The sequence below is a fragment of the Monodelphis domestica genome, chromosome 4 (genome assembly GCF_027887165.1).
Source record: "Monodelphis domestica isolate mMonDom1 chromosome 4, mMonDom1.pri, whole genome shotgun sequence".
Lineage (NCBI taxonomy): Eukaryota > Metazoa > Chordata > Mammalia > Didelphimorphia > Didelphidae > Monodelphis > Monodelphis domestica.
In genome coordinates, this window is record NC_077230.1 from 104,748,240 (window position 1) to 104,772,701 (window position 24,462).

General features: G+C 38.4%; 1 pseudogene; it reads right to left on the minus strand.

Annotated features, from left to right (window-relative positions):
- Nucleotides 1-497: 497 nt before the first annotated feature.
- Nucleotides 498-4,557, minus strand: LOC100025085 (vacuolar protein sorting-associated protein 35-like; annotated as a pseudogene).
- Nucleotides 4,558-24,462: the final 19,905 nt, after the last annotated feature.

Sequence of the window (24,462 nt, forward strand, 5' to 3'; positions counted from 1 at the left end):
TTCAATTTTAACTCAGTTCTTCCTGACTCAGTACTCTATCCAGTGAGCCATCTAGCAGCCTCTTATAAAACAGCATAGATTCGTTTTTGTTTTTGTTTTGTTTTTAAACCCTTAACTTCCACCTTAGAATCAATACTGTGTATTGGTTCCAAGGCAGAAGAACAGTAAGGGTTAGGCGATGGGGGTCAAGTGACTTACCCAAGGTCACACAGATAAGAAGTGTCTGAGATCACATTTGAACCCAGGACCTCCCATCTCCGAGTTTGGCTCTCAAACCACTGAGCCACCTAGCTTCCCCCCTCCCACCCTTTACATTCTTAAAAACCATCAAGGACACCAAAGAGTTTTCATTCATGTGTATAATATCTATTCAATATTTATTGTTTTAGAAATTAAAACTATTTTGAATACTTATTTAATTCATTTAAAAATAAAAATAATAAGTAGGGAGTAGCTGGGTGGATTGAGAGCCAGGTCCAGAGACACGAGGTCCTGGGTTCAAATCTGATGTCAGGGTTTAAAAAAAATAATAAGTTTGTCATATGATCATATAAATAACATTTTATGAAAAATTATTCTATTTTCTAAAACAAAAAAATCTAATGAAGAAGGCAACATTGTTTTACTTTTGCTAATCTCTTCAATATCTAGCTTAATAAAATATAGCTGAATTCAGTCTGTTGTGATATATAGCTTTAGCTGAAGAAAAAGTGATATGGCATTTTGGTTGAACTATATGAAGAAAATCCAGATTTACAGAGCTATGTGATCGGAAAAAAAGGGGGAGTATTTTAACAAAGTCTTGGTATTATTATGAAAATAGTATTAGTATTAGATAACGAGGATCAGAGACCCCCAGAGGTCCACAGACCACATTCTAAGAACTGCTAGAATAGGAATTTCTATGGTCTTTCAACTCCTAGACTCCAAAGATTTGAATGGAATTTATGTCCTAATATCCACCACCAGGGGGCAAGCAAATGAAATAAACTGAAAATCAAGTGAACTATGACAATCTAAAAAAACAGGGCTTCCTGGCTTTTGTGTAGTAAGGAATTCGTTTTAATTTTCCCAAAGCCTAGAGAATTGTATCTATTGAGAGAGAAAAAGATCAGTGGGAGAGTGGGAAGGGCAGCAGAATGAGGGAGAGGGAATTAAAAGGAATCAACAGTGCAAAACGGCAGTTAAAAAAAAAGCTATTTTGATATTGGAATTCAGTAAAAGAGATGAAGTATACAGTACTAAAGAGGGAATATATTGATCTGCTGTACTTTTCCCCAGTTAGACCACATTTGTAATGTTTTATTCTACCTTTCAGGAATGGCACTGATAATGAATGCTGCCACTCTAGTTCAGGCCCACATCACCTCGTGCCTACATTATTGTAATAGTCTGCTGGTGGGTCAGCCTGCCCTGTCTCAAAACTCTCCCCACTCCAATCCATTGTTTTTAATTCTTATATCAATTTTGTTGTTTCACTGGTGCAAAATCATGATACTTGTGTAATGCATTTTCCCCTAAATTTACAATAATGACAGTTATACATAAACTATATAGATCACAATTTCTCTATTTTTATATGATTTAGAACAAAATTTTCTTGATAAATATGCCCAGTGACAAGTGGGCCTAATGGATAATCTGAAAATGCAAAAGAAACTTCTGGCTTTAACCATGGTGCTTTTAAACTCTCAAATATGCATTAAGATACTCTTTTTTGGGGGGAATTTTGGGGAAAATATTACACGTAGCCTTACCTTGCTTAAAGAAAAACTCAAGCTGAATTCAACATACAATATCCCTCCCACCCCCAAATCAAATCTCTTATAAAACGCAAGATGGACTATAGAACACAAAGACAGACAGGGCTAGCCACTGCCTGATTAGTACCAACAACAAACAGTGAAGAGAAACAGAAAAAGAAAAGATTAGCTGAAAGAAGAGAGAGGAATTTTTTAAAAATTCAATCATGCTACTTCTGGTGATCAGATAGACATTTGATGACCCAACTTAAATTCCTGTGAATTAATTTGTTAAGGTCCTGAAGGTCTGGAGGAGCTGAATAAAATATGTAACAGATAAGAGAAAGATTACCTAATTTAGCATTTCTGAAAGACACAATTTATGGGGGGGAAATAATCTAGCATAATTTTTTTAAAAAGCATACTGTGTATAAATGGAAAGAAGTACAGTGTCTGTGTTTCTTCTCTTTAAAGAACAAGACCTTCATAGATTGGCCCCTCAAGACTCTAGTGATTCCCTCCTCTAGTGCAAATGCTCCAGGATATTGTGAAAATGTTTGTTAATCTGTTCTGTTTCTTCACTGGACTCAAGGTTTGGAAAGTCTTATCTTATCTTCTGGATAAATTAATTCAATACCTGAATTGTCACTGCATCATATATCTGTTCAGAATTTCTATAAAAAACTGAATTTGTAGTGAGGGATCCATGCACTGATTTGCTATCTTCAGAGCCTTCTTTAGGCATTCCATTATTCTCTTGCTTCCACGAAGCTCCTCCCCATTCTTGTCTGTGTCTGCCAGACCAGAAGAGATGGGCACACATGCTAACAGCCCAGCCTTGGTCTGGCTTCTTGAGCAATTTGGAAGCTGCCAAGGCGCACTGAGTCCTTAAGGGCTCATGACTCTCTTCACTGAAGCACTTCATCCTCTCAAATGTCCCAATGATTAAGGTGATGGCTACCAGCTGGGCTTTAGAATCACTGATTTCCTCTTAATACAGAAAAAATGCCTGGGACATAAATTCATATGCCACTGTTTTATGGTTTTCAAAACCAATTTTTCCCCAACAGCTAGAGCTCCTTGAAGGAAAAGGTGGAGAGGCAGCTGGCCAATTCTGCTTTAATTAAAGCACTGATAGTCTGATGTGCAAATGAAAAAATCTTCTGACACTTCTTCCATTTATCATCTACTTTGGAATTTTCTTTGTAGAGAAAAGCCAGTTGATATGCTGCAAATACCAAGGGAGGGAGTGGAAAGCAAATGCACTGGTTCCCACCTGCTCCAAAATGTTTCCAGTCTGTGTTTAAAATCAAGAACTGCTGATCAGGATCATCTGACCAAAGAAGATGAATAAATCTTCCCACAAGACTCTGCTCATCAGCAAAATGTTCAGGGTCTGAGTCTTCCACAGGTTTATCTAGTTGGTCTTGATCAATGTTGATACTAGATTCATGATTGCATCCACCTGGTACTGTGAGATAATTTCAGTGTTATAATCCAGAACATTGCTAAGCACAAAACTCATACTCTTTCTGGATTTGTAGTCAAAATCCTCAAAGAGCAGATGGAAATGTTTTAACTTCAAAACTGTTAAAATGTTGTTCTAGGTGTCAACAGGAATCTTCAACAGCCTTGTGAGCTCCTTTGAAATGCACTGCTGATAGCAATATATTCTAGATTTAGCTTATTAAATATTTCCACCGTTGTTTCTAACACTTTATCTACATAATCCTCATGATCTGGATAGCACTTCATGGCAAGGTTAATGAGAGACACTTGTAAAGACACCACATCTTCTGAAGACATGTCTGTCATGTCTTGCCTGGACTGTATTACAGTAGCTACTTACTGTGAAAATATGTCAAAAAGTTTAATATCTGTTGGGATTCCAGATCCATCTTCAAGATGAGCAAATAAGATAATCTATCAATTAAAGCAATGATTATGTTTTTCACATTTACATTTTGGTGTAACTCAGCACAGGCTCGAAGAAAAGGGTTCAGGGTGTGTAGATGAAATTCAACAGGAAAGACCTAAATGATACACTCCATGAGATACTCTTGAGCCAGCCATCCCCACAATTCACAACTTGTTCCAAGATATCAATCAAAACAATCTGTATCGTTCCACATTTACACTTTCCTACTGACTGAGGTGGACCAAATTTGTTCCTAATAGTATTCTAAGTTCCTGCCTTCCCCCCTTCCCCATTCTTGTTTCTCTCTATCCCAGCTGTGTCCTTGATGCTGCATTCACACCCAGAGCTTGTTCATTTCTGTAAAGTTTAGAAGTGCAAAATCCATAGAATCACTGATGTCTCCAGTTGTTTCTTCATCTGGCAAAATGTTTCTGGTACACTGAAGAAGGCAATTTCGAAGAAATAGCCCTCTTAAGGGATGCTGGAGGGATGCTGTACACCATGGCACAACTCTACCAAATCTTTTAAAATGTCTTTTCTGGACTGAGGAAATGACTTGACATAAGCAACTCCCACTGTAATAATAGAGTCTTGGGATAATATTTCCAGCATACTATACAGATCTGCTACTTTCCTTCCTTTGGCAAATTCATCTGTCAAGTAGACCTCCAAGTAGTGCAGTTTATCAGAAATAGCCACATAAAGTTCATAGCAGCTCTTTGGTGACATAGATGTTTGAAGTTCACCAAGCATGTTAGAAGCATGACTCAGAGCATCCATAAGCTTGTTTTTATCCAGGCATCATTTCATCTGGAATGACTGAACCTTCACAACGTGAATTGTTTCATCTAGGAGCTTTTCCTGCTCATCCTGCAGTGACTGCTGTGTTGTAAGCATAGCACAGCACCAGCCCCTCATCAAGTCCTGCTCCAATCCATTTTCAAAAGTGACTGGGACCATATCACCCTCACAACGCATACTAAACAAACTCTAGTGACTTCCTGTCACCTCCAGGATCAAATATAAAATGTTCACAAAGCTAGCTGGCTTTGTGGATAGAGTACAAGGTCTGGAGACAGGAGGTCCTGAGTTTAAATCTGACTTTAACACTTCCTAATTGTGTGATCCTGGGTAAGTCACTTAACCCAATTGTCTAGCCCTTACTATTCTTCTGACATGGAACTGAAGCTATAGTTCCAATTCTAAGAAAGAAGGGAAAAATTTTTTAATCAAAAAAATACAAAATGCTCTTTTGGCATATATAGATATAGATATAATAACCTAGCCTCTTTATGACCTATCCCCTTCCTACTTTTCCGGTTTTCTTATTCCTTACTACCCACCATGCTCTCTTCCATCCAGCAGCATTGGTCTTCTAGCTGTTCCATGAACAAGACTCAGCTCCAGACATTTTTTCTGACTGAAGCCCATTCCTGGAATGCTCTCCCTCTTTATCTTTACCTACAGCTTCCCTGGCTTCCTCTAAGTCTCAATTAAAATCCTACCTTCTATAGGAAACTTTCCCTAACCTCTCTTGTTTCCTATTTATCCTGTAGATAGTTTAAACAGATTTATTTGTTTGTTATCTCTCCCTTAGACTATGAGCTCCTAAAGGGGAGGGACTGTCCTTTGCCTCTTTTTGTAAACACAGCACTTAGCACCACACCTGGTACTTAGCAGGAATTCTAACAATGTTTAGTGAATCAACTGGCTGATTGATGAACAGGATAGTGTCCAGAGGAGGGTAACCAAGATGATTCAGGGCCTCAAATATTATGCCATATGAGAATTAGTTGAATAAACTAGGGGTGTTTAACCATGAGAAGACTTCGGGAGGGCATGATAGCTGCCTTCAAGTACTTGAAAACAACTATATCTGGAAGGGAGATTTGATTTCTTTCACTTGGTTCCAGAAGTAATTACTAGGAGCATTGGGTAGAAGGCCCTAAGAGGTCAATCTACCAATCAAAAACTTATTTGCAATTAGAGCTACCCCAAAGTAGAGTAAGTAGTCCCTGGGAAACGATTAGATCTCTGTAAGCAAAGGTTGAATGGTCACTTGTTGAGAGTGTTAGAGAAAGAATTCTTTGACTAATATGGAAATGTTTTGCAAAACTTCACTTGTAGGGGAAGCTGGATGGCTCAGTGGACTGAGAGCCAGGCCCAGAGATGGGAGGTCCTGGGTTCAAATCTGGGCTCAGTCACTTCCTAGCTATGTGACCCTGGGCAAGTCACTGGACCCCCATTGCCTGGCCCTTACCACTCTTCTACCTTGGAACCAATATTGGTCCCAAGACAGAAAGTAAGGGTTAAAAAAAAAAAAAACTTCACCAGTACAATGAAAGGCACATTGCTTGCCTTCTCAATGGGTGGGGGAAGAGCTGGAAGGAGGAAGAGAATTTGGAACTTAGAAATATAAAAACGTATGTTAAGAAAAATAAAATTAAAGTAAAAAAAAAGAATTCTTGCTCAGACATTAGGTCATTCTAGTGATGGATTTGGAGTCTGAGGGTGTGGTTTAATGTCTATGTGTCCTCAGGTGTCATATAAACTCCCTGGGTCTCACATTTCCTCATTGTGAAAATAAGGTGCTTAGACTAGATAATCTCTGTATTCCCTTCCAGAGCTATATGATTCTATCATCAAATGGTCACTGAGAGTCCTAACTCTGTGATGAACTAAAGGAGAAATCTTATGGCATGAGTGTACTTAAGGGGAGGAGGAGGAAAGTTACTTAAAGTCCTTCAGTAGATTGAGTAGGGAGGAAACACCAAGGGTTAATAATAACAACATTTTATATTTCTGTGGTGCTTTAAGGTTTGCAAAGCCTGTGTTATCCCACTGGGACTCATTATCCCATCTGAGCCTCCCTAGAACCTTGAGAGGTAAGTACTCCAGATACTATCAAAAACTCTGTGAGGTAAGTGCTCTAGGAATTATTACAACTACTCACTACCCTGTGCATTACCTAATCTACTAGATTATTCAAAATATCAGACACCCTGACAGTACAAAATAATACTTAGAAACTGCTCTCTAGTTTTCTCCTGCACTGGAGAGAATAAAAGCCTAATGAAAGGAACTGAAAATGTGTTCAGAGATAACCAGCACCGCTGGTGTGAGGGCTTGCCAAGCTCTTTTCAGGGCTGCTCATCTACCTTTGGTGTCCACCTGCCACCCAGCTCTCACCTGTGGCTCCAAGAAGCTATAACATGCACAGCAGCCACACTCCAGTAAAACCATCTTGGCAGATGGGCTAAACCATGTTCAGGATAAGCGACAGGTCTCAAACCCAGCAGTGAGTTGGGAAGATATCTGTGCCATGCATATGAAGACTTCCCCCAGTGGAATGGGCACATACAGATCAAGGCATCACATCATGATGTCATTGGTCCTTTCCAAAACAAAGAATGAAAAACAACAACAAAAGGGACTGAATGATAAGGAAGTTGAGGAGAGTAAAGTCAGAAAAAGCAGTTTAACTGAGAGGAGGGATAAAACAAGAAAGACCCCCTAAGATAAAAAGGGGAACTGTACCTGTGGACTAGACTGAAGCTAGATCCCCATAGTAAGACAGAAAAAGTAAGGCTGATGGGAAAGATTATTGTTGTTCGTTCGTTTAAGTCGTTCTACACAGTAACAGCAATATTGTAACAATGATCAATAGTGAAAGGCTCAGCTACTCTGATCAACAAAATGATACAAGACAATTCCAAAGGACTTAAGATAAAAAAATGCTATCCACCTCCAGAAAGTTATAAGTAATAAACTCTAAGTATGAATCAAAATATAATTTTATTCACATTTTATTTTTCTTGCTTTTTTTTGCAATAAGGCTAATATGGAATGTGTTTTGAATGATTTCATATATATATAATTGATATATTGCTAGCCTTCTCAATGGGTGGAGGAAGGATTGAGATTAGAGAGAATTTATAAATCAAAAAAAATTTTAAGGAATGTTAAAAATAAATAATAATTTTTTAAAAGAATTATGCAGATTAGCTAGGTAGCTCAGTAGATAGGATGGGAGGACCTGGATTCAAATCTGGCCTCAGGTACTTCCTAATTGTGTGACCCTGGTCAAGTTACCTAACCCCAAATGCCTAGCCTTTACTGCTCTTCTTCCCTTGAACTGATACTTGGTGTTGATTCTAAGACAGAAAAGTAAGAGTTTTTAAAACTTAAAAAAAAAATGTAAGTTTCTATTACCTAATCCATAGTGATTTGGGTTACCTAATTTATACTTTTGTGATGGAAAAGAACCAAAAGCAAAAGGGCAAGAAAAGCCAGTTTGCCTTAAATCCTGCAAAGCCCATTAGAAATTGATGGATGGATAGATGTGAACAAGCTTCTAAAGAACTAGTCAACTGCCTCATATGCCATACTGTGACAGAGGCCAGTCTCTGTCACAATACCCACTGGTATTAATCTATGCAGATCTAAAAGAGATGCCAGGCCAGGCACCTTGGGGAAAGTCCTGTACCAAGAAGAATTATAGTCATCAGAAACCAACAATTGCCACCAGAAGACTGAATGGCAGTGAGATTCATTATCTCCTCTACAAGCTGGAGTTCTTAGCCTTGTCGTAGGCTATTACTGAGATTGTTCAAAGGCTATACATATGGAAGAAATTTTTAAGTGTGAACTTACAGTAATTCACTGGCGTTTTTTGACCAGTATCAAATTAGCTAATGCTTGCCAGAGATGGGAAGTGGCATTAGCCAACTATGAATTCAACACATATTGCCAGAGGGACAGCTAGGAGGTTCAGTGGATAGAGAGAGGTCCTGGGTTAAACTTTGGCCTCAACAAAAAATTGGAAAACAAGGGGATGCCTTCCAATTGGGGAATAGCTGAACAAATTGTGGTCTATGTTGGTGATGGAATACTATTGTGCTAAAAGGAATAATAAAGTGGAGGAGTTCCATGGAGACTGGAACAACCTCCAGGAAGTGATGCAGAGCGAGAGGAGCAGAACCAGGAGAACATTGTACACAGAGACTGATACATTGTGGTACAGTCGAATGTAATGGACTTCTCCATTAGTGGCAACGCAGTGATTCTGAACAACTTGGAGGGATCTATGAGAAAGAACACTATCCACATTCAGAGGGAAAACTGTGGGAGTAGAAACACAGAAGAAAAACAACTGCTTGATCACATGGGTTGAGGGGATATAATTGGGGATGTAGGCTCTAAATGATCACCCTAATGCAAATATCAACAACATGGAAATAGGTTTTGATCAAGGACACATGTAAAACCCAGTGGAATTTTTCATTGGCTATAGGAGGGGGTTCTGGGGAGGGGAAGGAAGGAAGATGATTCTTGTAACCAGGGGGAAATGTTCTAAATTGACTAATTAAATAAAATGCAAAATAAAATAAAATAAAATTTGGCCTCAGATACTTCCTAGCTATAATACCCTGGGCAAGTCACAATCCCAATTGACTACCCTTTACCACTCTTCTCCCTTGGAACTTATACTTAGTATTAATCTAAGATATATAGATATATTATAGATATAGATACATTATATAGCTATAGATTTATTATATACATTGCCAGACCAAAAAGACTAATATGGATGCCCTATCCTAAAGGTTACATGACATTGAAGCTATGATGATACTTTACCGTGGTGTCAGAAAACAGCAAGTCCTACCCAGAGTATATTGCTACATAGTCGTGAAAGTTTTGTATGGCGATTATATACATATGGGTCAAAGCCCTAGAGCTATTAAAGAACAGATTTTACTGGCTCAAGACTGCAGCAGTGTCCCTAAGAAATGTGAGATTTATGCCAGTCATATGCAAAAAAAGAACTACCAACCTGTGCCACCTATGAGGAGGACATAAGTTATATTTTGATGATTACCATTTCATAAAATAGACATACAGAAATGGGAACCAGAAACCTTACACAACTGCTAAGGTATTATGGGGAAATGCTTTTCAGCATATGGACTTCCAGCCTTGACCCATTTTAACGAAGGCAGAGAATTTGAGAACACACTGTTCAGTGAGATGTTAGTTTTGGCCAAAGCCCTCCCCAAGGAGATCCACAGCCTGGACATTCCAACCTCACACTACTGTCTGAGCTAGATGTGAGGGACACTGAGACCAGAACAAAAATCTAGATAGAGTCGAAATGAGTCATTTCTGGCACACACAGACATACACATACAATTCCACCTGGAATGAAGCCACAGGCTTTCCGCCATACCTTCCGACGTTTGAGCAAGAGCCAGTCTTACCTATTGACTTGTTCTTTGGAATCTCTGAGGATGGAGAGACTAGACAGTCACAAATAGTGCTTCTCTCGACTGTGGGAGAAACTTAAAGAAGCCTAACACATAGCTAAAATGTTGGCTTAGAGCTCTCAGAAAAATTAATGATGGTATGGTAGAATTCAAATTAGACCTACTGAAGACATTACTAAGTCAATTTGTTTTACTGGTTCTGTATATTTGCTTTTGGACAACTAGGCAACACAGCGGATAGAGTGCTGGGCCCAAAGTCAGGAAGACTCATCTTCTTGAGTTCAAATCTGGCCTCAGACACTTACAGGCTGCTGTGTGACAAATCACTTCACCCTAATAGTCTCAGTTTCCTCATCTGTGAAATGAGCTGGAGAAGAAAATGGCAAACCACTCTAGAATCTTTGCCGAGAAAACCCCAAATGGGGTCCCAAAGAGCCAGACACATCTGAAAACTGAAAAACAAATATAGCTGACATATGCATGTCCTTCGTGTAATTCAAAACTATAGCCACAAAAAACTATCAGAATCCAGAACTGTGGACAAATATGCTCAAAAGTACTCCCTCTGAGTTCAAACTAATATTTGCAGCCCAGCGTAGTCCAAAGAATAACCTGCCAGAACCCAGGAACAGTAATAAATCTGACCAGCAACCAAGACACCATTTTCTACAGCAAACTCACCCAATGGCTCTGCCACATTCAGAAGTGAACTTAGTGGGGCAAATACTTTGTCGAAATTGCTTTAAATTTGAATATTTTCTCCCCAGGGATTGAGGTATTATATGAGAGAATGTGCTACAAGTATTGGGGAGATTGGCTTATCCTTCTGTTCTTACTATATCTTCTTAGCAAATATCCCTTTGTAAAAGCTAATTGATGTTAATTGGTTAGAAGATGTTGAGGCTCAAATCACTGGAAGGTTATCAGTGATATAAGAGAGCTACTATAACTAATGATTGATAGTAGGAAAAAACACATCAACATGGGGGCTAAAGCCACTGGCATTAGAGAATCACTCTGACTTCCTGGGCGTACCCTCCAAGAACTCTGAGGTGGAGATGTAACCTTACTCTGGAGAACCCAATTGATAAATATGAATGGAAGTTGGGAAAATGATCCCTGAGTCTTTATGAGGCTCTATTAGAATCTCCTATCTCTGACCTATGCTCAGATAAGGAAACAAAAGAACCAGCCATGTTTTCTGATCCTGGGGTCAGGATGAAAAATCTCCCAGATGCCATATTCCTTTTAGGCATCTGAGATGATACAATGGATAGAGCCCTTGGCCTGAAGTCAGGATAAACCTGAGTTCAAATATGACCTCGAATAGTAACTAGCTCTGTGAATGTGGGCAAACTACTTAACCTGAGTTTCCTCAACCTTTAGCTCCTTTGATCCCCTTTGTTTCTAAGATCAAATGAGATAATATTTGTAAAGTGCATAGTAAAGGATCTGGAACATAGTAGATGCCATATAAATGCTTATTCCCTTCTCTTTCCTTTCTTTTCCTGAACCCCAGTCTAGAGATCAAAGGGAGAAAAAGCTTGAAAAAAGAAAAGAGTTTAAATTATTTCATATCTCACCTTTATAGACAGAGGAAAGAGGCAAGTTCCTCTAAGTGTCTTCCCCCTGTTGACATTGATTTAGAGGCGCCTTAGCCACTGCAGACAAATCAGAGGCATTCCCTGTGTCCTCTCAGCCAAGGCCCTGGGTTTAAATCTACTTTCATGAAAGGTAGGGCAGGTAGGTGATACATTGAATAGGACATATGACCTGGACTCAGTGAGGCTCCTCTTCCTGAGTTCAAATCTAGCCTCAGACACTTCCTAACTATGTGACATGGGGCAAGTCACTTAACCCTGTCTGCCTCAGTTTCCTCATCTGTAAAATGAGCTGGAGAAGGAAATGGCAAACCACTTCACCTCTGCCAAGAAAATCCCAAATGGGGTCACAAAGAAACAGACAGGACTGAAAAATGACTAAACAACAACTCACAAAAGGTGCACTTTAGGTGAAGGCCCACTGACTCCCTGTAATCTCAGCAAATTTCATTGAAGATTCTTCAAATTGATTAAGGGCTCTCCTTATTACCATCTCACAATGTAAGTCTGAAAGATTCCTGGAGGAAATGCCCTGAGGAAGGAGAAAAGAGTACCAAGTTTGGCAACATCTGTCAGTTCCATTCAGCCAGAACAAAGAGTATATGAAAGAGGGTAACAAGACAAACTTAGAGTCAGAGCCAAATTAGAGAAGACCGGAGATGCTAGGCTGAAGAAGAATTTTTATTTTATCCTAGATGAACTAGGGGTCAGCTAGAGCTTTTTGAGCAGGTGTGTTACACAGACTTTAGGAAAATTATTTTGGCAGCTATATAAAGAATGAACTAGGGGACAGCTGGGTAGCTCAGTGGATTGAAAACAGGGCCTAGAGTCAGGAGGTCCCTAGGTTCAAATCTGGCCTCAGACACTTCCTAGCTGTGTGACCCTGGGCAAGTCACTTGACCCCCATTGCCTAGCCCTTATCACTCTTCTGCTTTGGAACCAATACACAGTATTGATTCTAAGATAGAAGGTAAGGGTGGTTTTTTAAATAAAAATTAAAAATAAAGAATGAACTAGACTGGAAAGAGACTAACGGCAGGGAAATCCCTTATAAAATTATTATAATGGTCTAGATAATAATGGAATGGCCTAGGCTGGTAATTGCATGAGTAGAGAGGAGGCATAATATTCAAGAGAGATCCTGGATAGAACTGACAAGAATATGAGGAAAAGGAGAAATCACAGGTTATTTCCAAGATTTTAAGGAGGAGTAACTGGGAATATGGTGATGCACTCAACAAGAATAGGAAGATTGGGGCAACAAAAGAATGTCTACCCTTTGATCCAGCCATAGCACTGCTGGGTCTGTACCCCAAAGAGATAATGGACAAAAAGACTTGCACAAAAATATTCATAGCTGCGCTCTTTGGTGGTGGCCAAAAACTGGAAAACGAGGGGATGCCCATCAATTGGGGAATGGCTGAACAAACTGTGGTATATGTTGGTGATGGAATACTATTGTGCCAAAAGGAATAATAAAGTGGAGATGTTCCATGGAGACTGGAACAACTTCCAGGAAGTGATGCAGAGCGAAAGGAGCAGAACCAGGAGAACATTGTACACAGAGACTAATACACTGTGGTATAATCGAATGTAATGGACTTCTCCATTGGTGGTGGTGTAATGTCCCGGAACAATCTGCAGGGATCTAGGAGAAAAAACACTATTCATAAGCAAAGGATAAACTATGGGAGTGGAAACACCGAGGAAAAGCAACTGCCTAACTACAGCGATTGAGGGGACGTGACAGAGGAGAGACTCTAAACAAAACTCTAATGCAAATATTGACAACATAGCAATGGGTTCGAATCAAGAACACATGTGACACCCAGTGGAATCATGCGTCAGCTATGGGGGGTGGGGGGGAGGAAAAGAAAATGATCTTTGTCTTTAATGAATAATGCTTGGAAATGATAAAAAAATATATTATTTAAAAAAAAGAATAGGAAGATTGGGAGGAGAAGCTTTTGTGGAAAAGACAATGAATTCCATTTTAGATATGTCACATTTTAGTCACCAAAGGTATATTCAGGTAGAGATGCCTAACAGTTCATTGGAAATATGAGCTCCTTCTACAACACCTCATTACTTCTCAACATACAACAACAATAGTAACTTTATATTACCAACCAAGTCAGTGGTTACTCTAATAGGTAGCTATTTATCATCAGGAAAATCCAGATTTTGCCCTCAAAAGAACCAGAATCTCAGTTTGCTGAATTTTGAAAAAAAGAATTTCCTCTCTTCTTACTATGTGCTCAGCACATAGTAAATTAGAGGAGGGGAAAGACAAGACAATTAGAGATTTATTATTTTTTCTCCATTAAAATGGAAGTAGCCTCAGGGAAAGAGAACACTAAGTTTTTGGCAAAATAGAACAAAAGAGAGGCAGCTAGGTAGCACAGTGGATAGAGAACCAGGCCTGGAGTTGGGTGGATCTGGGTTCAAATGTGACCTTAGACACGACCTAGCTGTGTGACCTTGGGCAAATCACTTAACTCCAGTGGCCTAGCCCTTGCTACACTTCTTTCTTAGAAATGGTAGTAAGACAGAAGGTAAGGGGTTAAAAAAAAAAAAGGCAGGGGGAGGGGATGAAAGAGGACCTTGGCCAGAGTCAGGTAGATTGTGCAATTTACACAGACGGATAAATAGGTTTGTTGGGAACTATAAAAGATAAACTTCCCTGACTACACAAATTTCCCCAGTCCTAGATCTGGGTTCAGAAAACATCAGTAGAAGCATGCCTCTACCACATACTATCAGTATGACTTTGGTCACCTAATTTCTCTGAGCCTCAGTTTCCTTATATGTAAAACAGGATTAATATCTGCCCTTCCTGACAGGGCTGTGAGATTATGTGTGAAAGGTCAATTGGAAATGACAAAAACAAATACTTGTTATTGTAATTATCTATTTATCATCCTTCTCAAGTGTCAGCATTGCATAGAAATTAAACAAATCCAAAGATCTGAGTTCAAGACCTTCCTCTGACCCACACTGTGTAATATTCTAGGTAGCTAAGACTCTTAGCTACAGAGGAAGAACACATCTGCATTAGTAGAGGGAATGTCTTCATCTAGGAACTAGCCAATGGAATCACAGGTCCAATTCTTATCCTATCACTATTTTTTTTCACTTTTGGGAAAATAATGCTATTTTTCTCTATTTGTTTGTTTATTACATCAAAGCTCTATCTAAAGTTCAAGTATCTTTCCTTTCTCACCTCCCCACACCACAGAAAGCATCATTTGACAAAAAGATATGAATAGATATAAAACTATTTCTCATTTGTTTCTATTTATCAATATTATTATTAAAATAATAATACCCACACCTGAAATCTCAGCTAGAAAGTGATCCTATAGAGGAGGGCTGAAGGAGACAAAAGGATTTAAATGGGAAGGATAAGTAAATACAAGCTCATCTTATATCTCATTAATGCATAATGCATAATTATAGGATAATCTTTTTTTCCACCCATTAATTGCATCTTTTCCTTACTCTTAATTGGAACCTTAAATCTTAAATGCAGCAGTCACACCATAACTATGCTTTGTAATTCTCTTCACCATTAAAAATTTTATGTGCCAGTCATTAAGACGTCTAGATTCATCCAGTCACAAAATCACTCCTTATACTACACTTAGATCAATTCCATTCCACCAAGAAATCAGGGAACAAATACTGAGCATCTACCATGACTCCACTTTGGTTTTTAAAGCCAAGAAGGATTTATAATAAAGCTGAACTGCTTCTCCTTCCAGTAAAGTATATCTCTAGGCCCCATATATTGAAATTTGTTCAGTCATGCCCAATTCTTTATGACACTATGGACCACACCAATCAAAGGGGTTTTCTTGGTAAGGATACTGGAGTGGTTTGCCATTTCCTTCTCCAATGGACCCAGTGAATCCTTTTAACCAGCAACTAGAAGTTAAGTTCCTAGGTCAAGGTCAAAATAATAAAGCTGGAGCTTCTTGACTCCAGGACCAATTCTCTTATCCACTGAACCACAGCTGCCTCTAGGTCCCATACTATCTATTACTTTAAAGGGTAACAAAGAACAGATTGACACAAAATCTCCACACAGGGAGTAAAGGTGGAGAGGTGTTTCTTTAAATTTATGAAGGTTTCTATAAATAAATAAACATATGAAAAACCAAGTTAAGAGAACAATTGTCTTTCTTTTTTCTTTCACTGAGTCTCCCTAGGCTCTGCACTTCCTATGATGGGGCTTACAAAATTGGTTCCACAATTAATGAGGACAATCTGATAGACTTTTAGTCCTACTCACAAACTCAATCCAGCCACCAGCTTCATTCCACCCAATCACAGGGACATATGTCACACCTAGCATTTTTTAAAATTAACAATGGATTTTCCATTCCCTTTTGAATAAGATTTTTTAACCTAGTGTTCATAATCAAGATCTATGGGAAGATTTCAGGGTGTCCATGAACTTGGGTAGAAAAAAATACACTTTTATTTTCATTAACCATTAACTGAAATTTAGCATTTCCTTCATTTGTGAATATAAACTATAAATCACAGTAGAATTATTCTTCACCAGAATGCCAAATGGATCCATAACACCCACAAAAAGACTAAGAACTTTTGCTTTAGAAAATTATTTCCAACAAAATTCTTCTAAAGAGTGACCTGAGTACATGTTACATTTGATTTGGTTTACAAGAATTTGAGATATATCCAACTTTTCAAATATTCATAATATATATTATAAAGGCCACTTATAAAATAGAGGATTCAGGAAACTTATAAGATCAAGAAGCTCATATAAAAGAAAAGATGACAGAATCTCCTTCTGAAAGCATCCTTCATGCCAAGAGTAAAAAAAGTATTTGCCATGCTGTTGGATTCCAGACAGTTGTGTCTGGGTTTTCGGTAGTGATTCAACAGGCATTTTACTGACACACACAATGTGTTCAGTTTAGTGTTGCAAAAAGAAGCAAGGAAAGTAGAAGACACACAGTCCCTGTTCTCAAGAAGATGAAAATCTTGTTAGAAAGATAAGATTAACAAATGTAATAAAGAATAACACAAGGCAGAGTGTACAAGTGCTAAATTATGACAATAATAGATATAATAATAATAACTAAAATAGCTCAGGGAAGATAGAAATCAATATTACTTGAAGAAATTAGGGAAGGAAATGGCATTTCAGCAAATTCAGCAATTTTTAATCTTGGAGAGTTTCATATGGCCTGGCAGTTAAATGCCATCCTTGTGTTTTAGAGGAGGATCTTGAATCTAGATTATCCTGACTTCAAGTCTAGCTTTCTAGTCACTATATCATGATGCCACCAAATTGGTTTAAATTTATTAAGTTTCTGTAAGACATTTTAAAAAGAGAAAATAATTAGAAAAGGCTTCATGGAGGTGATATAGAACTTAAGTTCACAGGATAGTAGAAAGTTGGACTGGAAAAAGGGCATTCCAAGTTGAGAAAAATATATTATTTTATTAATTTTACATATAGGGAGAGAGGAATGCATATAGAATGATTAGAGAAAGCATGGGATTAAGACTGGCCTATCCAGTCCACCCTTTAGAAATCTCTGGGGCTCCTGGCTTTCCTAGATCACTCCAACAAGAGACAAAAGGCAGAACTAAAAGAAGACTCACTGATCTTGAGCCTCAAAGAAAAGGGTAAAATGGGAATAAGATTAACCACTCTACTTCTACGTATTCAATGATTTGGTAGCTGGGAAGAAGTTGGGCAAGTGACCCACTCTACAAATCCATTGTTATTCCAATGTGATTTGTCTGGACTATGTCTTTCTGTTTGTATTTGTATTCCTAGAGCTTGGTCCCTAGCACAAGAGTAAGCATTTAATAAATGCTCTTACATGGCCAAAGCAAGGTGACCAGGGCTTGTGACCAAGGACTGGAAAGAGGATGAAAAGGATTTCCTTACTACATATTTATCTTCTTCGTAGTTTTGATAATGATTTGCAGTCCAGTAGCCAAAGGTATGATAAGAAGATAAAAGGCATTTTCTGACCATAACTTAGATAAAATTTAGACTGGATGATCCTATTAGCAAGAGTAAAAGCATTTCTTAAGATAACCTTTATACCTAAGGTTCCTATTGCCAGGAAGATTGAATCTAGTCTCTTAGAGCTGGAGCTGGGGGAGCCCCCTGAAATAGCCCATAGCCATGATTTAAAAGAGTTTAGATAGATACTTCAAAGTTAATATTGCAGTTCTGTAGAAAACAGCAAGAGCTACTAGCAGAGAGTAACTCAGCTCCAGAAAGTCTCTGGCTGGGAAAATGAGCAAGAGAAGATCCCAGTTCAATGAAGAAAGAAGCCAGCAAAAAACAAAGCATCAGAAGCAGGAAAACTCCAGTATAAATTGCCCTGGATGCATGTATGTACTAGCCATATGTCCCCTCTATACATGTTTCTTGGCCATGCACATTCCCTGCATGCATCCTCTTTCTCAAAGATGCTGTGGCAACCTGTGAAAGAGTACACCCCTATGTGCACAGGAAATTATCTTTGTCACTTATTTTGCTAGCCTGTTCAATTAATTGTCCTTTGTTTTGAAGTGTGTACTGTAGTTATTGATAAGAGAAACAGATGGGTAGGGGTTCAGGTGCTTCAGTCAAGAATGTAGGATAACCTAAAATATGCCTTGAACATGGGGCAACTTTCAAAGGATCCACTGGGGAAAGGAGGAGGTGCTTGCTACACATGGAAATATGGAAGCTTTTTGAGTGTACCATCTTTCACTTAGAGACAATTTTCTTGCCTCACCATCTACAGGATCTCTTCAGTGAGTTAATTATCTAATTACCTGGTAGGTAAGTTGCACTAAGGAGCAGTCCACACTCTCATTCACTTGGTTCTCCCTTCCCACTTAGGGCACAGATTTTGCTAGTTGACCAGATATATTTACATAAATACATAGAGTGGGATTTAAAGGCTCAGTCTATAGCCAGAGAAAAAGTTAAATTGCCTTCATAGAGATGAGTCTACAATTGTGTCTCTTCACACTAAATTATAAACCACTTCAGTCAATCAATAGGAATTAGATAAGTGCTTACTAGGTTCCAGATAAAATTATAAGCACTGAGGATCCCAAAAACATACAAAAAAATAATCAAAACGCCAGCCAAAAACAGGTAACTTACCAGATGTGAACCATAGTGTGTTAGAACAGGCTCTGGTCACGATTCCCTTATCCTGATTTTGTGCCGAAAGAATCTCACTCAACTGGCCTCAATAACTAACGTCTGTACCACTGAAATATAGCCTTGTTTACTCTCAGACATTGTTCTGAGATACATTCCATTCTCTTCCCTAGGAAAACTACTAAATTGCTATTTCTTATTCAGTTCCCTTTTTTTTCCTCTTTCTATCTCAAGCTACTTCCCATCAATACCAACATTGTTATCCATTCTACGTTCTTGTCCTACAATTTCATTTCTCCATCGGGTAGGTCATCCTTCTTTATTATCTTATAACATTTCAAGTTTCTTGATGCAACTATGGCTTTTCCTTCTGAATGTGCAGGGCTACATTCATATTCAGATCTTGTGCTTGGCTTAGCAGGTCTTTAAATTTGTTCTTCATCTCAAAAAACATTATCATTTGCTCAGAGGCTTAAAGACAATTATTATTCTTTTCAACTCCATTAAATAAGCTGTTACAGCTTAATGTCCAACTATATTTTTACACATTGTTATTTGAGAAAATTCATGTTGGGACTAATGTCTTCCATTCTTCACTACTCTTTTTTTTTTACTTTCAGCATTTCCACAGCTGGTTTGGCAATTCTTGCTTCATATGCCTGATGGACATGGTATTCAGTTTTTAGCTATCAAAATTTTGAAGCTTTTCAACTGCAAAAAAAAGACATCATAATGCTTACTGTATTTACTTACAATTTTGCTTCTCATATTCTCTGACTCCAATTTCAAAAAGCAAATATAAGACCTTTTTTTTTCCTCTCAGCAGCAGGACTCTTAACTCTGAAGACTTGTTAAAATCAGTAGAAAAGATGTGAACTATGCTTAATTAAATTCTATTTTCTTTAAGTAAATGGATATGATAACCACTGTGCACAGTTCTTCAGCTGTTCTGACCAAGCTTTCAGAATGAGAGCTTTCAAATCTGATTGGGATTGATGCAGCTGTGTGTTCATTTGCCACTACTGCCACTATTTCTAGGAAAGCACCTTAGTTAAGAAGGAAGGCAGCATTCACAAATGATCTCTTGCCTGTAAGGTTTCCCATACTTCCTAATAGGTCCAGATCTGCAAATCTGCAGGGTCATAGGATCATAAATTTTGAATTAGAAGAGACACTGGAGATCATCTAATTTAATACCTTCATTGACATTTGAGAAAGTTGATACCTGAAACAAGTCAAGTGATTCACCTGAAGTTATACAAGTACTAAACAGCAGAGTACAAATTCAAACTCAGATCCTCTGACTCTATTTCCACTATACCCAACTAGAGTGATAGTCCCTCTATCTTTTTTTTAACCTTACCTACCATCTTAGAATCAATACTATAATTGGTTCCAAAGCAGAAAAACAGTATAGGTTAGGCAGTGGAGGTTAAGTAAGTGACCTGCCCAGGGTGACACAGATAGGAAGTCTCTGAGGCCATATTTGAACCCAGGAACTCCTGTTTCTTAGCCCCTCTGATCTATCAGTTCCTTACTAATGTAAATCTTGAAATCTCTCAGACTTGTGAATGTTAAAAATTTCCCCATCGGGGAATTCTTAATTAGAACAAATTCCCTACTGAGAAACATTCCCCATTTTGATGTGAGAACTCGCCAGGATCAGAAATGGGAGGACCGCTACTCCAACCATACTTAAGACTGCTTTAGGGGAGAAAACTCCTTGCTAAACAATGAAAGTACTTGGACCCATGCTTATAATAAAGCAAGGAGTTCTTTGAGCCAGGCCTGTTTTTATAATTGATACAATGGGATGCTAGGCAAGTTTTCTCTTGATGAGATTAGTTGACTCAGCTGTGTTTTCTCTCGTTCAGACTTACTGAGGAGATTGGTCGACACAGCAGCATTTTTTCTGATTCAGACTTACTGAGGAGATTGGTCGACTTAGCAGGAATTTAGATGGGCAGTCCTTTGGAAAGCGTCTACAGTGATTGGTAGATGTAGGGACTTAGGGGAGGTGACATGGGAGAAAAACCCCTATAGAAGAAAAAGCAGAATCTCTTGAGGATATATCCTTTTGGAGAAATCCTTTTGGAGGATCTCTGATGAGGATCCCTTGGGAAGAATCTCTTGAGAGAGGCTCTGGAGAAAGGCCCTTTGGAACAGTCTCTGGCTGGAAGGCTCTCTGGTGAAGTCAGCTGAGACGGAGCTGGCCTGGTGTCACTAGAATCCTTGTTTAGGCAGACCTTGTGGTGAGTGTTAAAAGACTGACTGACTGATTCTCTCTCTTAAGACTCAGGTCTAGGCCATATTGGCTTGAGGCCCTTCATAATTATTCCTTTCCTACTCTTTCTCTCTTTCTCTAATTCCTCATTATATTATTAATTAAAAATCTCTATAAAACCCAGTTGACTTGGGTATTTGAATAATTGGGAATATTTCCCTGGTAGCCACCTTATATTTGATTTAAAAACCAAGACACTGTAGTGAAACATATTTTCTGCAGTCAAATTTACTCACCCTCCCTTATATCTATCACAATTTATATCTTCCACTATTTTAATCACTACAGTTTAAAACCTCAACCATTTTAAATCTCACACTAATACCAGGCCAACATATCCTTTTCTACCTACCCCTTGCCTTATGTTATCAAACTCAAATAGAATCAAATCCCTATGAACTACAAATTAACATGATCATATTGCATTTTTACTCATTGTATTAAATATTTCCTAATTATATTTTAACCTTATTTGGAAGGCACTCAGGAATTCTGGCAGCCTGCAAGTTTGACACCTTTGCCCTAATGCAGTGATGGAGAACCAAGTACCCAAACTGCAACCCTCACATTGCATATGAGACCCCCACCCCACCCCAGACAGGGGAGGGAGGAAGCAATCCCATTGGGCTGCTGGACAGAGGGGCGGGTCATGTGAGAAATGTCCTCAGGTGGAGAGGGGGAGGGGAGCAGCCCCACCCCCAGCACCCTAGGGTATCTTGCCTTCCTCCCTATAATCTCATCTCTTCTCCTAACAGATAGTGGAAAGATAACAGAAGCTTTCAGTGAAATCAAACCTGATTAACAGCCTTTATCTTTAAGTCTTTGAGTTCTCTACTATTTGCTATATAGAGCATAGGGAAGTAGTAGCAACAAGGACACCATTCTATCCCCATGTTTTCCTCCACTAAGTCACAAGGGCCATACTTCACTCATTTCCCACATGCAACCACTGAAATAACACCAGAACTCACTCACCATGCACTCTCTCTCACTAGCCAACCTCATTTTATATACAACCATAGCAAACTCTCACCATAGCTAGCCAGTCACTCACCCTCCATTGCCTTTCTTTCTTTCTTTCTTTCTTTCTTTCTTTCTTTCTTTCTTTCTTTCTTTCTTTCTTTCTTTCTTTCTTTATATTTTGGCCATTTTTATTTAATTAATTAATTTTTGACTTGATGTACCCGGGTTCCACTAGCCATCCTGGTCTACATGAGTAACAAAAACCTTCATAAAAACTATGAAGCATGTATAATATAGAATCAAAGAGTGAGAACTAAAAGGAAGTTCAGAGGTCCATCTAGTTCAACCCCATCATTTTAGATATAAGAAAACTGAGGTCTACATAAATTATTTTCCCAAGGTCACACAACTAGTAAGTAGCAGAGTTAGTATTTGAATTCAAGTCTTAGGACTCCAAACCCAGAACCCTTTCCACCAAAAAACCAAAAAACTATGAATCAAGAGACGGAGTACCTAAATTCTAGGCAGCTATGTGACAGACAGACAGAGTTCCAGACCTGAAGTCAGAAAGACTCACCCTCTTGAATTCAAATCTGGCTTCAGACACTTACTAACTATGTGACTGTGGGCAAATCACCCTGTTGGCCTCAGTTTCCTCATCTGTTGTTGAATGCTAATGCATGTATATGTTGTTTTCTCTGAAAGAATGTAAGCTCCTTGAGGGTAGGGACTGTTTGGATTTTTTTTTGTCTTTGTAGACCCAGCATCTGACACAATACTTGGCACATAGTAGGTATTTAATGAATAGTTATTGATGAAGATAATGATCAGAATCCTAGAACTTGAGAAAAGAAAATGACTTTAGCACTATCTAGTCCAACCCTTATATGCAAAGAATCCCTACCATATAACACCTAACAAGTAAGGAGTTTTTCCTGACCTCAAGCCTAAATTTATCTCTTTGAAGCAAACCCACCCCATTTCACCCCACTGCTCTGAGACTTTCTGAGTTCAACTCTAATGCTTCTTCCACCTGACCAGCCCTCAAGTCCATGAGAGATGTATCATGTCCCCCATGAGTCTTCTATTCTCCAGTCTAAACATCCCTAGCTCCATCAGTTATTCCACATATGGCATCATGGACTTAAGTCTTTCACTCTCCAGGTTGCTTCCTCTAAATAGGTGATCCAGGTGATCAGTGTTCTTAAACTGTTGTACCCAGGACTGAAAAGAACACTGCAGGTAAGATGTGACAAGGGCAGAGTACAGTGGGTCTATCAACTCCTTATTCCTGGATGTTATATACTGTTTTAGCTTTCCTGGCTGCCACATCACACCTCTGACTCATACTGAACTTGCAATTACCTTACAGAGTTGTTTTGAAGATCAACTGAGTTAATTTATGTGTCACTTTGTAAGCCTTAAAGCACTATATAAATATCAGCTAGAATTCTTAGACATTATGTATGAATCTGTTATGGAAGATGTTATGGAAACATCTCCTCCCTGAGTTCATGTGGTAGGTAACTGCTGCCAAAAAAATCTACAGAAACACAAAAATTATAGAGGTAAAGACCTAAGTTTTATTATTATGCTCAAGCATAGGTTCAGGCCTCCAAGATAACCTGAAAAATCATTAGTAGTCTGACAAGGACTCTTATAAGCAAAATTATGTCAGTGACAAAGAAATAATTCTTTTACATATTACAATCTTGTGCATTCCTCTAAGGTCATAAAAGTTAAAGAAAAGATAGATTCATAATCTTACATTTCCTCCAATGTCATAAAAGTTGAACAGACCTAGTTTAACAGTCGTTACCTCATTCATCTCCTACCAAAATAAACTTCTTCAAACAAACTCTATAAGTAAATTAAATCAGGTCATAGATTAAACTATATTTAGAAGTTTCACAGATAGGCAGGTTAAAGGAGAAGATTTACCTGTTACCAAAGAGTCAGGGACAGTTGAGATCCTTCCCCTGGCTTCTTATCTAAGGAATATTTAAAGCTTTAAGTAAATTTTCATATCCCATGGCCGCTCTCTCAACTAGGAGAAATGGTCCTGACCTTCCCTTAACATTATTCCATGAGTTCAGTTTTGGTCAGGTGAGGTTAATATTAAGACAAACTTTTAGTTAACCAAAATTCGCAGGAAGAATGCCCCAGAGGCCCAAAGAATAAAAAGAAGTCAAAAATTCCCCTGACAAATAAAAAAAAATCTATTTTTAGGAAACCACCTTGTAATTTAGATATCACCAGATAAAATATACCCACCTGAAATTATCATCTAGAATGCTTACACATACAAATATTTCTTCATGTGCAAATTAGCATGGACTAATTCCACATTCAGCCTAAGTGTAAAAGTTAACTTGAGATCAGAGTAGACTGGCCAGGAAAGCCTAACTAAACAACAGTATTTTACATTTATAGTACTAGACAAGGCCAACCTTCCCTTCATCCCTTTCTACCACCAAAAAAAAAAGTTCTCCTAAAATATTTTACCCCATTTATATCCTCTCCTCCTTGAAA